The 8,927-nt window shown below is 49.4% G+C and overlaps 1 protein-coding gene across 1 annotated transcript in view; it reads right to left on the bottom strand.

Moving 5' to 3' along the window:
* Positions 1–566, bottom strand: part of CD99L2 (CD99 molecule like 2) — a 32,138-nt gene extending 31,572 nt beyond the window's left edge. The window contains exon 1 of the mRNA XM_042039910.1: positions 15–566. The gene's annotated coding sequence lies outside the window, so the exon portion shown is untranslated. The remainder of the gene's footprint in view (positions 1–14) is intronic.
* Between the last annotated feature and the right edge of the window lie 8,361 nt (positions 567–8,927).

Genomic DNA, 8,927 nt, shown 5'->3' with positions numbered 1-8,927 from the left:
GCGTCTGCCGCGGGCTCGGCTCCCGTCTCCGCCGGGGCGGGACGCGGCCGTGAGGGGCGGGCGCTCCGCGCCACCGCCCCCCGCCCTCCGCGCCAGGCCGCGCCCCCGCCCCGGCCCCACACAGGGGAGAGGGCGGCTGAGGGGAGACCCCGCGGCCCCCGGGGGATGGCCGAGCCCCGGTACCTGCCGGCCTCTTCCTCTCGGCGAAAATGCGGCCCCGGCGCGCATCCTTCCGCCGGGCGGGAGCGGGGCTGTCTCCGGCGGCAGCCGCACATCTGCTCACCCGAGCGGGGAGATCCGGGCGGCAAACAGCGATGGGGAGACGCGCAGGGAAGCGGGGAAGGGTTGGGACTGCTGCTGCCGGACCCCACCGTCCATCACCCCCCGGGAGCAGCACCTCGCGTCTGGGGGAGCCCGGAGGCAGCAGCCGGGGGGCAGGGACAGCCCCGCGTGGCCGCGGGCACGACCTCCGGCGCTGGGACAGCCGCGTATTCCAGCTGGGAGGCCGCAGAGGTGCTGGCGTGGGGCGGTGGTGCGGGCCTGGGGGCTCTGCCCTGCTCCAGGGAAAGTACAGAAGTACAAAGGAAGGAGCTGCTGCAGTTTCACCCTTTAATGCCAAGTATTTAACGTGGAGGTTATGGAGCTATGGAATTGTTGGCTGGAAGCGACCTCTGGAGGTCTCCAGCCCAAAGGCCCCCTCGGAGCGGAACCCATGGACACCAGGTTACACGAGCCACAGCCACATCTGAAAACCTCCAGGGCTGAAAGCTCTCCCACCTCCCTTAAGATGACCAGTGGCCGTGCTATCCCTCTACCTTGGGAAGAAGGTTCTCCTGGGTTCAGTCTGCCCCTCCCACTGACCCTTTAGCCATCACCCCCAGCTGTGTTGGCTCTGTCGTCTTAATAACAGCCCTTGAGTAGCTGTAAACCGCTGTTAGAGCTGCCCTCAGCCGCCTCCTCGGCAAGGCAAACAAGCTACCCCTTGTGCACCGGGTGCTAGACCCTCTTCTCTCTGGCTCTTTTGAAGGGGGGTAGAGAATTGTTAATAACACGGTAACCATCTTCTTTGGGATATTTATATGTTGTTTTGCTACAGAAAAGGGGATGAGGATGCAGCCTATTTTTAGGAGGTATTTCTGAAGCTTTAATGGGGACTGAGAGCCTGAAGAAGTGTCTGGGACATCCTAGTCCCGTGTCACCTCACAGCAGCTGGTACACGCTGCTGTTCGCGGCTGCTCCAGCCGAGTGTCAGGACTGCCTTGGGTCCAGGAAGCCCTTTTTTGTCCTTGGTGAAAACATTACCTGAAAAGATAGTAGGCAAGCAGACCATGGGGGTACCCGTCCTCTGTAGAAGCGCCTGGGTTGAAGGATGCGGTGGGATAACAAGGGCAGGGATGTTGTACTTCTGACTTTCATCTATGGCCACATAGCAAACTGCAGGCTCCAAAGTGCCTTTCCTTGCGGGGGCAAGGTCCCTCAAACCCACACTGGGTGCGTTTCTGTGAGTTAGTGTAGTTGGGCACGCTCGTGTCATCGGAGCTACAGACGCTTCTGTGCTGTGCAATTCTCTGCTACTACAGCAACTGAGGGGAGTGACGGGGGTCCCAGATACAGAGAGGCGGTGCTGGGGAAGATGCACTTCAGCTGCTACATACGGCCGTCTGTACATTGACAATATTGCCTCTCTCCCTGTTTATACAAAGAGAAATTCAGAATTACAGTCCCGTTCGTGTCAAACTAAAGGAAACTAGCAGGACAGCATTTGTACCTTCCCCGTCTGGTTCCCCAATAACCTCTCCGTGTGCTATTTGCATTTCAATGGCTTTCCAAGCCTCCGGTAATTGTTGGGGGAGGAGGCGGGTAAAAAGGCTATTATAATATTAGCGTTGGATCAGCTTTAGCGAGCCTGAAGGCATGAGAGAGCATCATGCAGCTGATGCAACCCGTGACAGTATATTGTTTGCCGTTCTGTGTGAGCCTGGGGTGCGCACCGATGCCTGGGAGTTGATTCATAATTACAAAGAGATGTATGAATGTAGCTTTGAATGGGCAGGAAGGCAGCAGCAGTGCTGCGCTCCGAAGCTGGAGGGAAACAGGGCGGTACGAACCAGGAATTCATATTGGAATCATGCATCTGGCTAAACTCCCTGGCATCCGAGGGTGCCATCCCTGTCTGGTCATGCCCAGCTGGAGCTGGAGCTGTGTGTGTCTTTAAGGAGGCCGAGCCCAAGGCAGCTGAAAAGCCTGGGGCCCGGCCAGCAAGTGACTCAGCATCGCCTGACCTGTGCCCGGGAGCCGAGGCTATTCTTGGTTCGGGCTGTGTTTAAGGCAGCTGAGCTTAAATGCTTCCAAACTGTACCACAGAGGATGCGTTGTGAGGCTGGAGCATAGCATGTTGTCCAGGGCTGCAGTGCCGTCTGCCCGTCGGATCGCTTTCCTCCGAGCTCGACGGAGCTGTGACCTTTCCCTTTTCTTCTCTTGAGCTAGATTAAAGCTGTAATCTTTAAATAGCGGGATAAACAGTCATCAGAAAAACTTTCAGTGGAAAAATATACTCACTTTCCATTATATTTTAACAGGTGTCAAGCTCAACTCTTCTTGCTGCCATTGAAAATCTGCTCCCTGGGCTTAGCAAGCTTTTTCGAACTGAGCAAAAATATGGAAAGGGGAAATGCTGATTGGGAAAGGGAATACTGGATCACACAAAAATCTGATTTAGAATATTTTTCTTCCTAAGTCTCTTCAAATAATTTAGCAGGCTCAGAACGTGTAATGCATTAGATCTCAGAGCCCCTCACAGGCACCAATCAATTACCCTCGGTAAGTGATGGACACATAAAAAGCATCAATTTAGCTGCTACTGAAGTGCTGGTGTTTTAAAAGCAGAACGGGCTGTCATGTAGCAATGCACAGCCTTGCCACACAGTTATCTGGGATGGAAAATGAAAATACACAATTTAAAGCGAGTCATTTCAGAGGCTGAACTATGTGTCTACCTTAGTCTGTCTCCTGCCTGAGGTATTGTTTTATGGCACTATTTTCAAATACAACAATTCTTTTTTTAAGTAAAAGATTTGCTAATTTGGAGAGAGATTTTAAATTCTTTAATGAAGCTAGAATGCATCTGGCCAAATTTTCTAGATACCTTGTTTTCTAAAGTCCTTATTAAAGTTATGATCCATGTAGTTCCTTAAAAAAAAACCAAAAAACAAACAAAAAAAAATACCCAAAAAGGCAAGCAGTAGTATGAGATGAGAGCTACGAGCAGCGCTCAGCCTGCACCACCCAGCAGCCCGCGGCTCCGGGACTCGGGGTACTCCCGGGCTCTTCAGTCACAGCTGCATCCCCGTGCAGAAGGAAGGAGTGGGTTTTGCTGGGCAATGGGCTGGCGGGTCGCCATGCTGCCGGCTCTGGTCCTGCGCCAGAGCTGACATCCAGCAGACTTTTCTCCTCCAGTGCCAGCAGCTGAGCGGAGGGAAGCGGCTCCGGGGCTTCGGGACCCGATTCGCCCAGCCTGCGGCGTTCTGTGCTGGCTCCAGGGACTTGTCTGTTGGAAGTCACGGCTGAGTAGAGCTCCCTGTAAACAGCCTTACCTGCTCCTCTGCCTGCCAAGTGTCGAGTACTACTCGCTATAACCCTCTTCCCAGAGAGCCTCCAGTCTGTTTCCTTGCAGATCCGATGCATTGGGGAATATTTGTACAGGCTAATTTTAAAGTCTGTCAGTTCTCTGCCAACACTAGCTGTCTAGACTCCTGCTATAATCAAAGGTGAGAGGTAGGTTCCTAATTACAGTGAATCACACCCTAAAAGATCCCTTGTCTGTATGGAGAGCGCGGGCACCTTACATAGGTGATTAAAATGGGTCTGAATGTTCCCTGTTGTGTGCTGGCTCTGCCAGGCGACTGCAAACAAATGCCTCACCTTGTGTAAATCAAATGCTTCAGCCGCACTCTTAAAGGAGAAATGTTAGTAGTACTCAGATGGAAATTAACTGGAGAGTGCATTTATTTTTGGCCAGTCCCCTGGGAACACCTGCCAAGCATTTCCTCTCATTTCAAACCTGGCTGTTCCTGCTGAGAAAGTCTGATGGAGATTCAAGTCTGGGTCAAGGTGAGTGCCTGGCTCTTCATCAGCTGTCTGTGCCATTTAAAAGGGAAAGAGGAAAGGAAGCTAAGCAGCAGACTGGGTGTGAGGAGTGGTGTGCTCCTGCAGAAGCATGCAGGAATAAGAGCTGGACTGCTTGGGTATGGTTTATGTACTGATGAAATGCACCTGCTGGTTCCCAAGCATCCGTGTACAGTTGTAGAATAAAAATGCTGAAGCATAAATTAAATGGAGAAAATTAATTCTGGCCTCATTCACTGCAGGATGACAGCCAATTGCTTAAACCAAGGGGTTTGTGCACCTGCTTGAAACCAGAGTGAGCAGCACAAGCCGTGGTCCCTGTGTGAAAGGTTTCTGAGAGTCATTAAAGCTGTTGTGTGGACAGGCTCAAGCATTGGTGATGGGGACCTCAGCATCAGGTGGACCAGGCTCTCCCCTTCTGTGGGAGCACAGCTGGAGTGGGCACAGGGATGTGGCTCACTGGGTGCCAAAGGGGAGCTGGTATGACCAGGCGCTCCTCTCCTGCTTCCCATCTCTGTGTGTCTGGGAGCGCTCTGGTCCGGAGCCAGGCACTGCTGGCTTTTGTCAGAATAACTGGTATCTTTGATGGAAGGATGCTGGGGCATTGGGGTCAATTCACATCTCCTGTGAGTGTCTTAGAAACTCACAAGTGTTCTCTGGATTCCTGAAAAGCAGACAAACCTGGTGTTTTTTTTGTTTTTTTTGTTTTTTTTTTTTTTTATTTCCACCAGGGACAGAAATTGCTGGCTGAAAATCTGAGGCCTTAACCCAAAAAAAACATGTCTCAAGAAGCAGTGTAACTGCTCTGGCCAAGGTTTTTGTTTTTTCTTAGCCTACTCCAGAAGTCTGCAGAATCCAAAAGGGGCTACAGAGTGCAAGGTGACGTTCAGTGGATCAATGAACAGCTGTAAAAAAGCTTTTCTGCCTTTCCCAGCAGTTAATAACTTCATTGCACAGAACTTAGTTTTTCAGAAAGACCTCGTGTGATTTTTGGCTGACTTAGGTGAGGACTGGTGAAGAATGTTCATAGTTACAAATGGGGAGAATTTTTTTTTTACGGGAAAAACCCCAAAACCCTCAGACAAACAAGCTTGCTTTCACCAAAGTCTTTGTTCCTGTTGCTGAGAGTGTGCAGTATTACCTGAGGTAATAAAACAGTGCATAAAGCAGCTTTATTTGGACTGAGAAGTTTGGAAATTGGAGTGCAGAACAGGTAGTGTCAGGGCAATCAAAGTGTCTGTGTGGGATTTTTTCCCTCAGACTGGACAGGGGTGATTTATGTGCCTGGGTTGGTATAATGGCAAAGAGCAGGTACAACTCAGGGCTGACACTGCTTAGGAGAAAATTGTGTTTGTTGCCAAATTCTGGATGTCGGCTCTTGCAGAAGAGAGATGAGTCTGTCTTCTTGGCTCCTAAACCTAAGGGAGACTTAGCACAGCTAAATTATACATGTCCCTTGGGAAGGCTTTTGAGGCCAAAACCACTAAAAAACCCAGACTCTTTCATCTAAATACAGTCCTAGGAAATTACCATAGTCTCAATCCAATATGCACTCTCCCTTGGACAATGTTATCCCTCTTTTGTAAATAAGAGTTTGCTTGTTTACTCATCCTTCTATCTGTAATGGAAAAGTTCCATTGAGTATAATAGGAGTTATGTACCAAAAAGGAAACGAACATTTCTAAAACCCAGTAAGTTCTTAAGTCATTGCATGTGGGTTGGTTGTTTGGGTTTTCTTTAACCACACCACCAAATTTTGTAATTGGGCAGTGATTTTGTATCAAATATTGTTAGCAGTTCAAAGCCCTATTGAAAAGCACTTCTGTGTCAGGTTCTTTCTCTGTGAATCTTCTGTAAATGCGAGGGAGTTAAGAACCCCCACTGCTGGAGAGGGGAAGTTCTTCTCAGACCAGTTCACAATGTTCCCTTGCTGGGACCATTCTTCACCACAGTCTGGTGATCTCTACCACGTTAGCTGGATAGATATCAATCTGATGCTTTTAACTTAGTATTATGGGGATAATTTTCATCAAACTCTGGGGACAAATATTAAGTGCTGTTATGTGTGACTTAAAACTAGGAAAAATCGATAAAATTCAGGCCATTTTTCCATGGCTTCTGTTGTGCTTGGGCTGGTCTCCACCATACAGACTCTGTGACCTGACCCCTGCTTGTGGCCCTCATGAGGACACGAGTGGAAGGGGTCACTCAACCTGCTCTTGAATGAGGTTATCTGCTGACAAACCTAGTTGTTTCTACTGCTGATGCCATAGAGAGGATCTCCAGGTGCAGCAAAACTCCAGGGCTAGCAAAAAGCAGAGCTGGTGGGTGTTTAACTGTTGACTTAATGAACAGAGAAAAATCTGACACTATTTTGACATATGCCTGAAGTGATGGTGTCTTACACTCGTGCGCCTTTGAATTTTGTTCCTGTCTTCATTTTAATTCTTTTCCCTCTTACTGTTGCTGTTAGTATAACAATTTCCTTCTCCCCTTCCCTCCCCCTATGCACCTTAACATCTTCACGATTTTGGGTGAAATTAGCAGCCTTGTTCTGCCCAGTCCTGGTCTGCACCTGGGCGGGATGTGTGCAGCAGTAACAAACCAGCTGAGATGCAAAAAGCCAACGCTCTCCAGCAGAGCGGGCTGACGCGTCAGGCAGCCCTCCAGCTGCTGGGAGGTGATTGCAAAGTATAAACCCTGCCCGTATTGGAGCACAGAATCAACTCCTTGCCAGCACAAGCCTTGGCAGAACGCACGTGAGTGCACAGATGTATTCATGTCTAACACAATTCCACTGAAGTTTTGTCCTCTGCTTGTCAGTCCAGGTGCTCTCAGGCATAGAAAGGAATGGTGCTAAACATCTGACAATCAAAACAGACTCTTACTGCTGGATCATAATATAACAACCAGCTTTCGTGCCCAGACAGAATTCCCACTGATGTCAAAGGTTTTATTTCCACTGAGAAATTGGTAAGCACTGCAGATTTTGGAATATTATCAACATTAAAACAACAGTCTGGACTGTGTTTTCCCTGCTGTTGTCATGTGAAACACTTAGGGGTGACTATAAGTGTAAGTCTCTGTTACTCTTTCATTTTGTTCATTTGATGGCAGAATCGCTGTCTGCTCAGTTAATTAATTTCTCCTGCTGTGCTTGGGTCTTTCACACAACACTGGGGAAAAAAAGGTCTTCAAGAGTGAGACAATGTAGCACAAACCCACAAAGTTGTTAGAGGGACCCGGGGGAGGTGAGAGGTTTGGAAAGCCGGGTTTATTGTTTAAAAATGGTTTGTCCCGTGGAACACAAGTATGTGTGTCACTGCAGAGTCAGCGGTCAGAGCAGCTGAATGGCAGGAGTTTGCCTGACCTGCTTGGAAACCCATTATGAAATTCTGTGATAATTCACTATAAACAACTTCGTAAGTGATGGGGAAGCTGTTTCTCTCCCATTCAAAGCTGCCAGACCTTTTTACCACTGGGATTAGATTTGTGCTGTCTCCTGCAGCTCCACTCTGGGAGCTCCACTGACTCCTTGGGCTCCATTCATTCCTCCTGTGGCCAGGCTCTGAGCTGTTCCTCACAGGTGAATAGCACTGATGATAATTAAGTTTACTTTCCCGCATCTTGAGCCAGCTGCAGAAGTGTAAATATTGTTACTGCTGTTTTACAGGTGAGGGGAAGGCGTGTGGGGAGGAATGTGATTAGTCTGGAGAGCTGAGCCCCGTGCTCTCGCTGTGAACTGAGCAGCTTGCACTGACAGGGAGGCCTGAGAGAGGCTGGAGAAAAAGACCCCCTGTGTTATTGCTGCTCTGTGAGAGGCTGAGGGGCCCAAAAATCATAGAATGGTTGGGGTTGGAAGGGATGTTTTAAAGATCATCTGCTTCAGCCCAAACATCAGGCTGTTCAGAGCCCATCCGACCCGACCTTGAATGTTTCCAGGAATGGGGCATTTACCACCTCTCTGGGCAACCTGTGCCAGTGTTTCACCACCCTCATTGTAAAAAAACTTTTCCTTGCATCTAGTTGAAGTCAACTCTTTTAGTTAAAACCATTATCCCTTGTCCTATCACAACAGCCCCTGGTAAAATGTCCCCATCCTTCTTGTAGCCCCTTTAGGTACTGGAAGGTGCTTTAAGGTCTCCCTGGATCATTTTTCCTCTGATCATCTTCATGGCCCTCCTCTGGTCCTGTTCCAGCAGGTCCATGTCCTTCCTGTGCTGAGGACCCCAGAGCTGGACAGAGTGCTCCAGGTGCTGCTTTCTTGGCCCCGTGCAGAACACCCCCAGCTTTGATTCGTGTGTCTTTTAAGATGTCGCATGTCTGGTGTTGTGGGCAGTGCACCAGAGCCCAGGCTGGTGGGGCTCTCCTAATGCTCTTTCCAGCTGTTAGACCCAACACTGACCACAATTCTTTCCTTCTCAGCATCTCTCCACGGCCTGGGACAGTGCTTGGCCCCTTGCTGCTGGTTGCATGAGGACTATAAAATGGTCTGTGTGTCTGGCATGTTCGTGTGTGTTGTGACTCCTTGGAAAAGCTCAGTGCTTTGAGCCTACTGTCTTCCAGATGCAACGTCTACCATGCCTGCTCCTCCCTGCTCCTCCCGGCGGAGCCAGTGCCGTCCCTGGTGGGAGTGTTTGCTACATCAAAGCCCGGTTTGTGCTGCGAGTGGATGATTTCTCTGGTATATTTACACTTGTAAAGGAAGATTTTTTTTTTCCCCCTTGTAAATATCACGGCACTTCTGTTGCTTCTGTGCTGGCCCATCTGTGCACCATTTTCACTTGTACTGACTCATGTTC

Source organism: Corvus kubaryi, unplaced genomic scaffold (assembly GCF_017639235.1).
Source record: "Corvus kubaryi isolate FWS band 111438036 unplaced genomic scaffold, C.kubaryi_AGA036_p1.0 37395, whole genome shotgun sequence".
Lineage (NCBI taxonomy): Eukaryota > Metazoa > Chordata > Aves > Passeriformes > Corvidae > Corvus > Corvus kubaryi.
The sequence above is the reverse complement of the archived record's forward strand: the minus strand, read 5'-3'. Positions and strand labels throughout refer to the sequence as shown.